The 16089-nt window shown below is 39.2% G+C and overlaps 1 protein-coding gene across 4 annotated transcripts in view; it reads right to left on the bottom strand.

Moving 5' to 3' along the window:
• Window positions 1-16089, bottom strand: part of SMURF1 (SMAD specific E3 ubiquitin protein ligase 1) — a 120736-nt gene that overhangs the window by 79028 nt on the left and 25619 nt on the right. The window lies entirely within an intron of this gene.

Here is a 16089-nt window from a genome sequence, read left to right as displayed (position 1 = left end):
AAAAAAAAAAAAAAGAAAGAAAGAAACTGACATTAAGATATTTCTGATTGGGCTTCATTGATTCCTTAAGATCCAGACTCATTAGGTCCTGGCAATCCCTTGGACCTAACACAACTGACAAATGGGAAACAACCATTCTTGAACACAGAGAAAGTTGGGCATCAACCTCCAGCCATTCATACTGCAAATGATCTTTCTGTCCTATTTGCAGGGCTACCCTGTACCAAAGGGCATACAGTTACAGGAAGCAAGAAATATTAAGCTTCTCCCATCTTTCTCGGAGCCAGTCCTAGAGTGGCATTAAGTGGCATTCCTGGAGAAAAGAAGTTGCCCTGGCCAGGCACAGTGGCTCACGCCTGTAATCCTAGCACTTTGGGAGGCTGATGCAGGTGGATCATGAGGTCAGAAGTTCGAGACCAGCCTGGCCAACATGGTGAAACTCCATCTCTACTAAAAATACAAAAATTAGCCAGGCATGGTGGTGGGCACCTATAAACCCAGCTACTCGGGAGGCTGAGGCAGGAGAATTGCTTGAACCCAAGAGGCAGAGGTTGCAGTGAGCCAAGATCATACCACTGCACTCCAGCCTGGGTGACAGAATGAGACTCTGTCTCAAAAAAAAAAAAAAAGAAGTTGCCCTTAATGAAACCTCACACTTAATCGATCTTTTGAGTATTAGTAACAACACCAGGGTATTGAGACATCTTATTGTTCACCTAAACAGCCAGCCTATTGGCATATATACACACCTGACCCAGAAACTAGGTGACAAATAGCCCAAAAGTGTGAAAAGCATGGAAAGTGAAGTTGCTGACCTAATTTGCCTATGGGAGAACCCTTTCAATTCTTCTTAAAATCTAATTCATAACAGACATCTCTGAACTCTCAAGTTTAAGAAAATCCCTTGAAAGTATGCAAAACCTAGCTGGGCAAGTGGCTCATGGTAATCCCAGCACTTTGGAAGGCAGTGGCGGGTGGATCACGAGGTAAGGAGATTGAGGACATTCTGGCTAACACGGTGAAACCCTGTCTCTACTAACAATACAAAAGTTAGCTGGCCATGGTGGCACATGCCTGTAGTCCCAGCTACTCAGGGGGCTGAGGCAGAAGAATTCCTTGAACCCAGGAGGCAGAGGTTGCAGTGAACCGAGATCATCGCACCATTGCACTCCAGCCTGGATGACAGAGCAAGACTCCGTCACAAAAAAAAAAAAACAGTATTCAAAAACCCCTAACAGAACAAACCTCATCAAACTGTAAGGAAATTCACAACCTACTCACAACCTAAAGAACACTTGGACATTGTTGCTGTGTGGAGCCTTAACAACTGGTCCATACCCTGTTATGCCCTTGCATCCAAGACTTGCAATTTAAAAAGATTAATAGGACCGCTCATCTTGCAAAGAATCATTCCTTTATTAAAGGATAGTAATACTTAAGGTTGAAAATAAATCCCTTAGAGATGTGCATGTGTTTGGATGTCTGAGAATACATCCTGAGAAGGCATGTATGCTGAAGATCATGGACACATATGTCATTACAGGCACATATGCAACCTGATACTGCAGGTCCTTATAACAGCCCAACCCTAGACTTCAACCTCTCTCTGGATGGCATCCTCATGTGGTGACCTATGAAGGACCATGGTTAATTATCTGAGAGGTTAACTTTTAGAATTTTTTTTTTTTTTTTTTTTTAGACTGAGTCTTACTCTGTCACCCAGGCTGTAGTGCAGTGGTGTGATCTCGGCTCATTGCAGCCTCCTCCTCCTAGGTTCAAGCTATTCTCCTGCCTCAGCCTCCCTAGTAGCTGGGACTACAGGCACGTGCCGCCATGCCCAGTTAATTTTTGTATTTCTAGTAGAGATGGGGTTTCACCATGTTGGCCAGGATGGTCTTGATCTCCTGGCCTCGTGATCCACCTGCCTCAGCCTCCCAAAGTGCTGGGGTTACAGGCGTGAGCCACCATGCCCTGCGAACTTTTAGAATTTCTAATAGAACAGAACTCCACCAGGGAAGACGGCTTGAACATCAGTCAGAAAGATTCGATGTAAAGGGACCACAGCAACAAAACCAGGGCACTTTTATTTTTTTGAGATGGCATCTCACCCTATAGTCCTAGGCTGGAGGGTAGTAGCACCATCTTGGCTCACTGCAACCTCCATTAACTGAGTTCAAGTGATTCTCGGCCAGACGCAGTGGGTCACGCTTGTAATCCCAGCACTTTGGGAGGCCGAGGCGGGTGGATCACCTGAGGTCAGAAATTTGAGACCAGCCCAGCCAATATGGTGAAACTCCATCTCTACTAAAAAAACAAAAAAATTACCTGGGCGTGGTAGGGCACAATTGTAATTCAAGCTACTCAGGAGGCTGAGACAGGAGAATCGCCTGAACCTGAGAGGTGGAGGTTGCAGTGAGCTGAGATCATGTCATTATACTCCAGCTTGGGTGACAGAGTAAGACTCTATCTCAAAAAAAAAAAAAAGTGATTCTCATGCCTCAGCCTCCTGAGTAGCTGATATTACAGGCATGAGCCACTACACCCAGCTAATTTTTGCATTTTTAGTAGAGATGGGGTTTCAACATGTTGGCCAGGCTGGTCTCGAATGCCTGGCCTCAAGTGAGCCTCCCACCTCAGCCTCCCAAAGTGCTGAGATAACAGACATAAGCCATTCCACCTGGACAAACCAGGGCACATTTAAAAAGAAAGGGTGCTATTATTAATTATGCTCGGACAAGTTTTTTTTGTTTTGTATTTTGGGGTTCTGTTTTTTTTTGAGACGACACCTCACTCTTATTGCCCTGGCTGAAGTGCAATGGCGTGATCTCACCTCACTGCAACCTCCACCTCCCAGGCTCAAGCGATTCTCCTGCCTCAGCCTCCTGAGTAGCTGGGATTAAAGGCACACTCCACCACGCCTGGCTAATTTTTGTATTTTTAGTAGAGACGAGGTTTCACCATGTTGGCCGGGCTGGTCTCAAACTCCTGACGTCAGGTGATCCACCTACCTTGGCCTCCCAAAATGCTGGGATTACAGGTGTGAGCTACCGTGACCCACCCGGACAACAGGTTTTAAACAGAATTATTCCACAAAGAAGCAGAAAATATGGTCATCACCCTAGAACACATCCACCAGATAAAACTGTTTTTGAGCTTTGAGGGATATTTCTGCTGTTCTATAGATGCCAACGCACGTTAATAATTCACATCCTATTAGCTATACTCTTTGATGATGAAAGCATAATAAAAGCTAAGAGAAAAAGGAAGGTTAGATATGGCTAAGATTTGGAATACACCGTTCTTCCAGTTAGCTGATGCAGGGACTGACAGCAATCTTGCTCATTTGAGATTTGAAAAGGACACAGCAGTGGCCAGGCGTGGTAGCTCTTGCCTATAATCCCAGCACTTCGGGAGGTTGAGGTGGGCGGGTCACTTGAGGTCAGGAGTTTGAAACCAGCCTGGTCAACATGTGAAATCCTGTCTCTACTAAAAATACAAAAAAATTCGCTGGGCATGGTGGCACAAGCCTGTAATCCCAGCTACTCAGGAGCCTAAGGCAGGAGAATTGCTCGAACCCGGGAGGTGGAGGTTGCAGTGAGCGGAGATCATGTCACTGCACTCCAGCCTGGGCGAGAGAGAGACTCTGTCCCAAAAAAAATAAAAGAATACAAGGACACAGCAGCATTGCCCATTATATGCACAGCACTAGCTGCAAGCCTAAGTAATATGCACACTTTAAATCAAAGAAGAAGGTTGATAAGAGTAAGAGCATAACAGAATGAATGGAATTCAGTATTGACAAGAGTAACAAATTGGTGGTGTGACCTGTAATTCGGAAAAGGTTTGAGTTTTCCTTCTATGATATGAAGCTAATGTAACCATGTTGGAAGTCATTCTGGACACCTAGAAATGGCATGCTCAGGGAACAGCATGATTCCTCATGTGCAGTTATTTGGCCATGCTCTTCCTCTCCAAGCCTACTCTGCTAGACTGTAACACTGGGGCTAGAGTTCCACCAACTCAACTAGGTTTTCCAGACCCCACGTGGGCTGACTCCCTGTTAACTTCTGCCAGCAGGAAGTCCTAGAGAGAGGATGGAAGATGACAGGAGAGAAAAAGGGACTTCCTTCCCAGTTTCCTATTTCTGTCAGTATGCCACCAGCAGCAGCAGATGGTGCTTCCAGCCCCCACCTTCCGTCGTCACTCTCAGCGCCAGCCTCCCCACACCCCCTCAAAGACACCAGCAAGCTGCAGGGCTTAGCCCTAGGCTGTGTCCTCAGGCTCTACTGTACTCACTCCCTCACCAGCTGGCTCTCCAAACACTGACCAGATGGGACCCCTCTCAGTTCACCTGGCACCCACCAGGTCACAGACCCTCCCCAGGGGTTCAAACACTCACTGAGCTGCACCCACACCCTCAAACGTCAGTACAGCAGTTCCACAGTGCCTCTCTCAGAGGCCTGGATACCAGCCCCACAGGAGCCCTGAACGAAGCTCCAAAGCTGTGCTAACATCACCTCTTATTTTTCCTCAGCGCTGGAAGTGACAGTGTCTGCACTATCCTAGTACTGTACCCCGCTTCCTCTGTGTTTTGTTAGCCTTTGAACACATGTGTAACCCAATCCCTGTATTCAATCTCTTCTCTCTGAAATAGCTGGAGTAGTCTGTTTTTCTGACTGGACTCTGACTGAGTCACCAAAGGTACTGAAAAAGCATTTGATAAAATTCAACATCCATTTATGATTTCTTTAAACTTAATAAAATAAAAAGATATAAATGCTTTTTCCACATGATAAAAATATACATATTTCAATTCAGAAGCAAACATCACACTTCACGGAGAAATATTTGACACATTTCCATCAAAGCCAAGAGCAAACAAGGACATCCCAAGAACCACCAACACATAGTACATAGTACACACACTCTTTTGTAGTACAAGAGTGTTGGGGCTGGGTGCGGTGGCTCACGCCTGCAATCCCAGCACTTTGGGAGGCCGAGGTGGGCAGATCACGAAGTCAGGAGTTAAGAGACCAGCCTGGCCAGTATGGTAAAACCCCATCTCTACTAAAAATACAAAAATTAGGCTGGGTGAGGTGGCTCACGCCTGCAATCCCAGCAGTTTGGGAGGATGAGGTGGGCAGATCACAAGGTCAGGAGTTCAAGGCCAGCCTGACCAACATGGAGAGAGCCCGTCTCTACTAAAAATACAAAAATTAGCTGGCTGTGGTGGCGTGTACCTGTAATCACAGCTACTCAGGAGGCTGAGGCAGAAGAATTGCTTGAACCTGGGAGGCAGAGGTTGCAGTGAGCCCAGATAACACCATTGCACTCAAGCCTGAGTGACACAGTGAGATTCCAGCTCCAAAAAATATTAATAATAATAATACAAAAATGAGCTGGGCATTGAGGCACACACCTGTAATCCCAGCAACTCAGGAGGCTGAGGCAGGAGAATCGCTTGAACCCAGGAGGTGGAGGTTGCACTGAGCAGAGATCGGGCTACTGCACTCCAGTCTGGGTGACAGGGGCAAGACCCTGTCTCAAAAAAAAAAGTGTGTTGGAATGCACTAATGACTCAACAGAGCAAGAAAAGAGCTAGAACTAAACTATGAGGTCCTGAAATACCGTTCACTGATATGATTTTTTATCAAGAACATATACTGCAAAACTAACAAAGAATAAGAATAATTCAGTAAGATAACTGGGAACACAATTAGAATACTGAAAACAATAGCCTTTGTATCTATAGGCAATCTTAGTTCAAAGATGTGATAAAGATCTCATTTTAAGCAATAGTGAAAAAAGATAAAATTCCTAGAAATAAACTTAAGAAATAAAAGCATATGAAAAAAGTTTTATATATGAAGGGTTGAACAAATGGAAAACATAACAAGTTCCTGAATAAAAAGACACAACATAAACAAACCCCAGTTCTTTCAAAATTAATCTAGAAATTTAATGTAATCCTGTTAAAATATTTATGGAATTTTTCTTGGGGAAGAATCAGGGAACTAGATATCAAGAGCTAGCTCACAAAAAATAGAAATCAACAGCCTGTGACTATATGAAAGGACTCTCAACCTTACTCAAGAGAGACGCAAATTAAACCTACAATAAAATGCCATCTCTTACCTATCAGATTGGCAAAAATCCAAGTTTGGCAATCTACTGTAAAGATGATGCGAAAACAGACTGAAACAAATGCAAAATGTTGTAACACTTATGTAGGGAAGTCCATCCATATCTATCATATCTTTTTAAATGCATGTGCCTTTTAACTTAGCAATCTCATTCTGGAAATGTAGTCCATAGACAAACTGGCACATGTATATGGGGCTACTTAGCACATCACTGAGGAGCAGAGTTCTGGAAAAAGCCCAAGTGATCCAGCAACAGAGGATTGACGGAGTAAATTCTGGTAAATACACAGCCACGAAAAAGGATGACAAAGGCCCCCAGGAAAATAGCAAGTGACAAAAACAATATGCAAGTGGTATACACAGGGTGTCGCCTTTTGTGTAAGAAGGGAGTTAACAAGTAAATTTGTGTTTGCTGGTATTTGCACGTCAAGAACCATAGAAGGATCAACAAGAAACTAATAAAATAGCTAGCAACTGCAGGTGCACAACTTGCTGAGTGCTCCTTTATATTGCACTTTGATTTTTGAACCAGTTAAATGTAATACCTAGTCAAGAGGTAATGACAAAATAAAATAATAAATTTTAAAGGCCAAGAAAAATTGAATAAAGGACAGTGATACAAAAAAGCAGTTCAGTGGAAAAACAAATATGAATAACACCTAAAAAAAAATTATCCAAAATCATGAGAAAAGCCAAGTAAACCAAAAAGAGACAGCATTTATCTACCAATTTGTGAAGATCATGAAATTTGACACTAAGTAGTGCTGATGATGGTACAGAGAAACAGCCACTCTCAGACATTGCTGATAAGCATATAAATTAAAATAATCTCTATGAAGAGCTACTTAGCAAATTTAAATTTAAATTAATTGTATCAAATTTATCAAAATTATAATTTTTAAACATTCAAAAAATATTTTCTTTTTTTTGTTTTTTACACCTATGTCAATGCAGAGATCAAAATTACAAATTAAAATTTAAAACACACAAAACTTTTGACCCAAAATTACCAGTTGTAGGAATTTACCCACAGATGTGCTTGTATATGCATAAAATTACATATATATTCAATGATAGTCACTGCAGCATTTATATAAAAAGCATAAGACAGCCAGGCACAGTGGCTCATGCCTGTAATCCCAGCACTTTGGGAGGCTGAGGCAGGTGGATCACCTGAGGTTGGGAGTTCGAGACCAGCCTGACCAACATGGAGAAACCCCATCTCTACTAAAAATACAAAATTAGCCAGGTGTAATGGCATATGCCTGTAATCCCAGCTACCCGGGAGGCTGAGGCAGGAGAATCTCTTGAACTCAGGAGATGGAGGTTGCAGTGAGCCAAGATCATGCCATTGCACTACAGCCTAGGCAACAAGACCAAAACTCTGTCTCAAAAAAAAAAAATCATAAGACTGGAAACACCCTACGTGTCCATCAAAGAAGGCCAGTGGATTTAATGTAGGCTATGGTTTGAATACCCCCTCCAAAGCTCATGTTGAAACTTAATCCTCAATGTGGCAGTATTGAGAAGTGGGACTTTAAGAGGTGAGGCCTTTAAGATGTAATTAACTGCATTAATAGGTTAAAGCGTTAATAGGCTAATGAGTTACCATGAGAGTGGGACTGATGGCTTTATAAAAAGAGGAAGCGAGTTGAGTGCGGCATGTTAGCACAATCAGCACCCTCACCATGTGATGCATTGTGCACCTCAGGGCTCTGTACAGTCCCCACCAGCAAGAAAGCTCTCACCAAATTTGCCCGCTCAACCTTGCACTTCTCAGCCTCCAGAACATAAGGAATAAATTTTATTTCTTAGAAATTATTCAGTTTCAGGTATTCTGTTATAACTAACAGAAAACACACCAAAACAATATAAATCCATGTGATAAAATACAATGTAGTTATTTTAAAAGACTGAGAGTAAAAATGCCAGAGTAGGTGGTATAGTTTGAACATCTCCTCTGTTGAAATTTAATTGCCAATATAATGGTATTGGGAGGTAGGGCCTTTAAGAGGTGATTAGTTCATGAAGGCTCATTAATGGATTACCCTCATTAATGGATTAATGTCATTATCATGGGAGTGGGTTAGTTATCATAAGCGTGAACTCCTGATAAAAGGATAAGTTCGGCTCCCACTTTCTCTCTGTATCATGTGCTCACTTGCCCTTTAGCCATGTATGATACAGCATGAAGGCCCTTGCCAGATGCCAGAGCTATGCTCTTGAACTTCCCAGCCTCCAGAACTATAAGAAATAAATTTATTTTCTTTATAAATTGCCCAGTCTGTGGTATTCTGTTATAGCACCAGACAATGGACTAAGACAGTAGAGAACACCAGAAGTCTGTCACTCTATTAAAAACAATAACTGGCAAAAACTGTCAGAATCAACTGTTTCAGAACACTGAGAAATAATCAAAAGCTTACTACAAGCAAGGGAACACCTAATAAAAAATAAACAGCTAAGAGAGTGTCATGGAGTTTTAATTTACCCTGGTCCCATCCACTCCCCAGTTTAGCAGCAGCCCTGAAGGCAACAGTTAACATTCCCAGTATAGGTACCTAGTACTGGAAGGAGCAGAACATATCTTATTCTAAAAGAATTGTGGTTGATTTGACCTGTGTAGTGGCTCCCTGAAGAACTGGCTCAAAGGTATGTCTGTCTTTCACCTAACTCAGAACTCTCCCAGAGCTAAGGTAGATATCGGGGTAAGGGTGTGGGAGTGTGGAGGTCTGCAGGGGAGGAGAAACGTGGGGTGCAGGGGCATGCATTTGTTGAAAACATTTATGTACTCATTACTATTACCTGGGACAAGGGACAAGCAATGGACTAATGTAAATGCTTGGGAGGAAAGGCTTAGGAATGAGATTCTTTAGGGAATATGGGCTTCATCTGAAGAGCTCCAACATAATTGTGAATCAAAAAGGAAATATGCATGCCACAACTGGGTGCATGCTCAGAAAAGACCTAAGAGGGCCCCCTAAGCTCCTACCTCTGGCTAATGTTCAGGATCTTTGCAAGCAGGAAGTAAAAACTAAGGCAGAGTTGTAAACTACCTGGCTGCATCTTGAAGGCCTGCCTCACAACATACACACAGCCCATCTGCAAAGACTGGGAGGTTTCTGTTGTTGTCATTCCAAACATGTAAATAAATCTCTAGTGCTTCATTAGCTGACCACTAAGCTAGTGGAAGAGAGTCATCCTCAGTGGCCACACATGACAAAGTATACAAACTTCATAAAATTAGTTCAGAAAAGCCCTAAATGAACAAAGCATAGCCCTAATAAGCTGCAACGATCCACAGGGAGGGGGAGAATCTCATTTACTGATTTACCACATTATAATAGTCAAAAAATTCAGTTTGAAACAAAAAAATTACAAGACATAAACAAAAAACTATGGCCTGTACACAGAAAAAAGAAATTAACAGAAATATTCCCTGAGGAAGCCTAGACACTAGACTTACTAGACGAAGACTTTAAATCAATGGTCCTAAATATGCTTGAAGAGCTAAAAACAAAACCAAAAGCCATGCCTAAAGAACTAATGGAAACTATGAGAACAATGTCTCAACAAATATAGAATATCAACAAAGCAACAAAAATTACACAAAAGCAATCAAATAAAAATGCTGGATTTGAAAAGTACAATAACATAAATTAAAAACTCACTAGAGGCTCAACAGCAGATTTGAACAAGTAGAAAATTAGGTCATGAGAATTGAGAATAGGTAACTTCAGGTTTTCTGGCTTGATGATCAGAAAGAAAAAAAAAGAATTTTTAAAAAACAAAGAGTCTAAGAAGTCTGTGGATTACCATCTAGCATAACATAAGCATAATGGGAATCTCAGAATGAGAGAAGAGAAAGGAGAGGGAAAATTATTTTTAAAAATAATGACTGCAAGTGTTCCAAACTTGATGAAAAACATGACTCTACACATTCAAGAAGCTAAACAAACTTTTAAGTAAGATAAACTCAAAGGAATCCACATAGGAACACATTGTAATCAAATTGTTAGATGACAAAGACAAAGAGAGAATCCTGAAAACAGCAAGAAAGAAATAACTAATCATGTAGAAGGGATCCTCAATAAAAGTCGCATGTGACTTCACATCAGAAACCATAGAGCCAAAGGCAATGGAATTATATATTCAAATTACTGAAAGAAAAACACTGTCAACCAAAAATTCTATACATGCCAAAACTATCCTTCAAATACAAAGGAGAAAAGAAGACATTACAAGATTAAAAACCAAGAAAGTTTGTAGATCATAAACTTGCTCTACAAGAAATGCTGAGGGGAGTCTTTTCAAGCTGAAATAAAAGTACATTAGACAGTAACCTGATCCATATAAAGAAATAAAGAACATCAATAAAGAAAAATATATAAGTAAATTTTAAAAATCAGTATTAATGTTATTTTTGGTTTGTAACTCTTCTTTTTTAATTAAGATTTAACAGATGACTGCATAAACCTTATTACAAATACACATTGGTGCACACATAATGAATAAAGATATAGTTTGTGAGAATAGCAAGATAAAGTGGTGGACAGAACTACATAAGAGCAAAGTTTTTATTTACCATTGAAGGTAAGTTGGTATTAAGTTAAACTAGATTGTTATAAATTAAGATGTGAATTGTAAACCACAGGGCACCCTAAGAAAATACTATTTAAGTGTATACTAAAAGAAATTAAAAGGAAATTAAAATAATATACTAGAAAATATTTACTTAACATAAACAAGACATACTGGAGGAACACAGTAACCAAAAAAGATGTAAGACAGAAAGAAAACAAATAGGAAAATGGTAGAACTCTTCCTTATCAGCAATTACATAAATGTAAATAGGTTAACTAAAAGGCAAAAATTAGAATGGACACAAAACATGATACACCGTCTACAAGAGATTCTTTTTAGATACAGTTACACAAATAAGTTGAAAGTAGAAGGATAGAAAAGGATAACCCATGCAAACAGTAACCAACTGCAGTGGCTATATTAATAACAGATAAAACAGACTTTAAGACAAAAATTGTTAAAAGGGACAAAGAAACACCTTATATAATGATAAAAGGCTCAAACCATCAAGATGATGTAACAATTATAAGCGTATATGAACCTAATAACAGAGCCCCAAATATAAGAGAGAAAAAACTAACAAAACTGAGGGAGAAATAGCTCCACGATAATTGTTGGAGACACTGATACTCCATTTTCAATGACAATAGAACAACTAGACCAAAGATCAACAAGGAAACAGAAGACTTAAAAAATACTATAAAGCATCTATACCTAACACATATACAGGATCGTTTACCCAACAATAGCAGAAAGTATGTTCTTCTCAAGTACATGTGGAATATTCTTTAGGATATGTATTAGGCCACAAAACAAGTCTTAATAAATTTTAAAAGAACGAAGTCATACAAAGTACGAAGCTTCTGTATCCACACTGGAATGAAATTAGAAATCAGTAACAGAAGGAAATTTGGAATTCACAAAAATGTGAAATTATACACTAAACTGTTAACCAATGGGTCAAGAAAAAATGAGAAGAGAAATCAGAAAATACTTTGAGAAGAATGAGAATGAAAATACAACATTACAAAATGTATGGCATATAACAAAAGCAGTGAAGAAAACAAAATGTATAGCTACAAATGCCTATATTGAAATAGGAAGACCTAAAATCAATAACCTAAACTTCCATCTCAAGGAATCAGAAAAAGAACAGGAAATTAAACCCAAAGCAAGCAGAAGAAAGGAAATATTAAAGATTAGAACACAGATAAGAGAAATAGAGACTAAAACAGCAATACAGAGAATTAAGAAAACCAAAAGTTCATTCTTTGAAAAGATCAATAAAATTGACAAATATTTAGATAGACAGACCAAAATAAAAAGAGAGAAGATTTAAATCACTAGAAATAAAAAATGAAAGTGGGGACATGGACCAGTGCAGTGGCTCATGTCTGTAATCCCAGCACTTTGGGAGGCTGAGATGGGTGGATCACTTAAGTTCAGGAGTTTTGCGACCAGCCTGACAACATGGTGAAATGCCATCTCTAACAAAAGAGACAAAAATTAGCCAGGCATGGTGGCACACACCTGTAATCCCAGCTACTTGGGAGGCTGAGGTGGAGGGCATCACTTGAACCTGGGTGGTTGAAGCTGCAGCGAGAGAGAGAGAGAGAGAGAGAGAGAGAGAGAGACGCTAAGGACATTACTACTGAACTTAAAAAAAAAATATTACGAATAATTGTATGCCAACAAATTAGGTAACCTAGATGAAATGAACAAATTCTTAGAAATATGCATACTGCAAAAACTGACTCAACACAAAAATTACAAATTTTTTTAAAACTGACTCAAGAAGAAACAGCAAAATGAATAGACCTATAGCAAACAGATTAATTCAGTAACCAAAAAATAACTTCCAAAAAGAAAAACTTGAAGACCAGATGGCTTCACTGGTGAGCTTTACCAAATATTTTTTTTTTAAATAACAAAAACCCTTTATAAATTCTTCCAAAAATAAAGAGAAACCATTTCCTAACTCATTCTGTGAGGTCAGTATCACCCAGATACCAAAGTCAGACAAAGACATTATAGACCAATATCCTTTATGAGTACAGATGCAAATAATCCTCAATGAAATATGCACAAATTTAATACAGCAGCATGTTAAAAGGATTATACATCATGATCAAGGGATTTATCCCAGGAATGCAAGGGTTCAACATACAAAAATCAATCAATGTAATACACCATGTTAATAGAATAAAGGAGGAAGCTTTCCCACAATATCATCTGAATTAACGCGGAAAATTTTTTTTGACAAGTTCCAACATTCATGATAAAATTATTCAACATCCTTGAAATAGAAACTCCCTCAACTAGATAAGGGGCATCTATGAAAAACCCACAGCTAATATCATATTTACTTGTGAAAGACCAAATAGCTTCCCCACTAATAACAGGAACAAGACTAGACTGCATTTGCCAAATAAGGTATCCGGATTGGAATGGAAGAAGTAAAACTATCTCTATTCAAAAATAACATCATCTTATATATAGAAAACCCTAAAGAATCCACACAAAAGCTGTTAGTGCTAATGAATAAGCTCTGCAGAACTGCAGAATACAAGATCAACATACTAAAATCAACTATATTTCAATATACCAGCAATGACAATCCAAAAATGAAATTCAGAAGAGAATTCCATTTACATTAGCATCAAAAAGAGTAAAATACTTTGAAATAAACCTAGTCAAAGAAATACAAGACTCATACACTGAAATTACAATATATTATTGAAAGAAACTAAAGACTTAAATAGAAAGATATACTGTGTTCACACAATAATATGAAGACATAATATTAGATAACAATATTCCCAAAATTGATTGACAGATTCAAAGCAATTTCTATCAAAGCCCTGAGTGCCTTTTTTATAGAAATGGACATGTTCATCCTAAAATTCATATGAAACTACAAGGGAGCCCAAAGAGCAAAAACAATCTGGAAAAAGAACAAAGTTGGGGGAGTCATACTTCCTATTTCAAAAGTTACTACAAAGCAATAGTAATCAAAACAGTGTGGCACTGGCATAAGGAGAGACATTATAGATCAATTGAGAGTCAGAATACAGGATACAATTGAGAGTCCAGAAATAAGGCCATATATTTATGGTCAACTTTTCTTTTCAAGAGGGTGCCAATGCCATTCAATGGGGGAAAAGTCTTTTTCAACAAATAATCTTTTCAACAAATAGTGCAGGAACAACTGGATATCCACTAGCAAAAGGATAAATCTGGACCCCATATGTCACACTATATATAAAGATTAATTCAGAATAGAACAAAAATCTAAATGTAAGAGCTAAAATAGTAAAACTCTTAGAATAAAACATAGAGGTAAACTAGTCATGACTTTAGATTAGGTAATGGTTTCTTCAATATGATACCAAAAGCACAAACAACAATTTTTTTTTTTTTTTTTTTTTTTTTTTTTTTTTTTTAGAGTCTCACTCTGTCAACCAGGCTAGCAATCTCAGTTCACTGCAACTTCTGCCTCTTGGGTTCATGTGATTCTCCAGTCTCAGCCTCCAGAGTAGCTGCGATTATAGACACCTGCCACCATGCCCAGCTAATGTTTTTATATTTTTGGTAGAGACAGGGTTTCACCATGTTGGCCAGGCTGGTCTCGAACTCCTGACCTCAGATGATCCACCCACCTGTCATACCCAAAGTGCTGGTATTACAGGCATGAGCCACCATGCCCAGCTACAACAAAATTTAAAAATAAAGGACTCTATCATGTAAAACTTTTGTGCAGCATAGAACACTATTAAGAAAGTAAAAGCCCATAAAATGGGGGAAAATATTTGGAAATCATGTATCTGATAAGAGTCCAGTATCAAGAATATATAGGCCGGGAGACGTGGTGATTCTCCCGCCTCAGTGGGATTATAGGCTCACACCTGTAATCCAGCACTTTGGGAGGCTGAGGTGGGAGGATCACCTGAGGTTAGGAGTTCAGGACCAGCCTGGCCAACATGGTGAAACCCCATCTCTGCTAAAAATACAAAAATTATTGGACATTTCCCTAAGGAAAATATGCAAATAATGGATAAACAATGGACATTTCTCTAAGTAAATATACAAGTAGCCAATAAGCACATGAAAATAACCTCATCCTCATTAGTCATTAGGGAAATGCAAATCAAAACCACAATAAGATACTACTTCCTACCCTTTAGGATAGCTATAATAACGAAACAGCAAAAAAACAAAACAAAGATGGAAAATAACTAGGATGTGGAGAAACTGAAACCCTTGAACACCAGTGATGGCAATGGTAAAATGATGCAGCGACTGTGGAAAACAGGTTGGCAGTCCCTCAAAATTTAAATACAGAATTCCATATGACCCAGCATTTCCACTCCTGGGTACACATCCAAGAATGAAAACATATGTTCACACAGAAACTTGCCCACAAATGCTCACAGCAGCACTATTCCCAATAGCCAAAGAGTAGAAATAATCCAAATGTCAATCAATTAAAAGAATGTGGTTTATCCATACAATAAAATATTACTTAGCAAGAAAAAGGAGTGAAGTATTGATACAAGTTACAACATGACTGAATCTTGAAAACATTAGGCCAAGTCAAAGAAACCAGACACAAAAGGCCACATACATATAATTTCATTTTCATGAAACATCTAGAACAGGCAAATTCATAGAAACAGAACAGATTAGTAGTTGCAAAGGCTAGGTAGGGTTAGGGGAATGAAAGGTGACTGCTTAATGGGTGCTGGGTTTCTTTTTGGGGTAATGAAAATCTTCTGGAGTTAGATAGTGGTGATGGTTTTACAACACTGGTAATGTACTAAGAGCCACTTAATTATACACAGTACATTTTATGTTGCATGAATTTTACCTCACTTTTTTTTAAAGACAGCTCTATATTACACTGATATGGGAGGATCTCTAAGATTTTTATTTATTTTTGTAATTTTTAGACAGTGTCTTGCACTGTCACCCAGGCTGCAGTGTGTGACGCAATGACAGTTCACTGCAGCCTCAACCTCCTGGGCTCAAGCGATCGCCCCATCTCAGCCTCCGGAGTAGCTAACATGCCCAGCTAATTGTTTTTATTTTAGTAAAGATGGAGTCTCGCTTTGTTGCCCAAGCTGGTCTTGAATTCCTCATCTCTAAAATATATTGAGGAAAAAGGCAAAGCAAAGAACTGTGTATAGTATGCTTCTTCTCTTTTTTTTTGAGACGGAGTCTAAGTTGTGTCATCCATACTGGAATGTACTGGCCAGATCTTGACTCACTGCAACTTCCACCTCCCAGGTTCAAGTGATTTTCTGCCTCAGCTTCCCAAGTAGCTAGGACTACAGGCAAGTACCACCACATCTGGCTAATTTTT

The sequence above is a fragment of the Cebus imitator genome, unplaced genomic scaffold, assembly GCF_001604975.1.
Source record: "Cebus imitator isolate Cc_AM_T3 unplaced genomic scaffold, Cebus_imitator-1.0 Scaffold82, whole genome shotgun sequence".
Lineage (NCBI taxonomy): Eukaryota > Metazoa > Chordata > Mammalia > Primates > Cebidae > Cebus > Cebus imitator.
The sequence above is the reverse complement of the archived record's forward strand: the minus strand, read 5'-3'. Positions and strand labels throughout refer to the sequence as shown.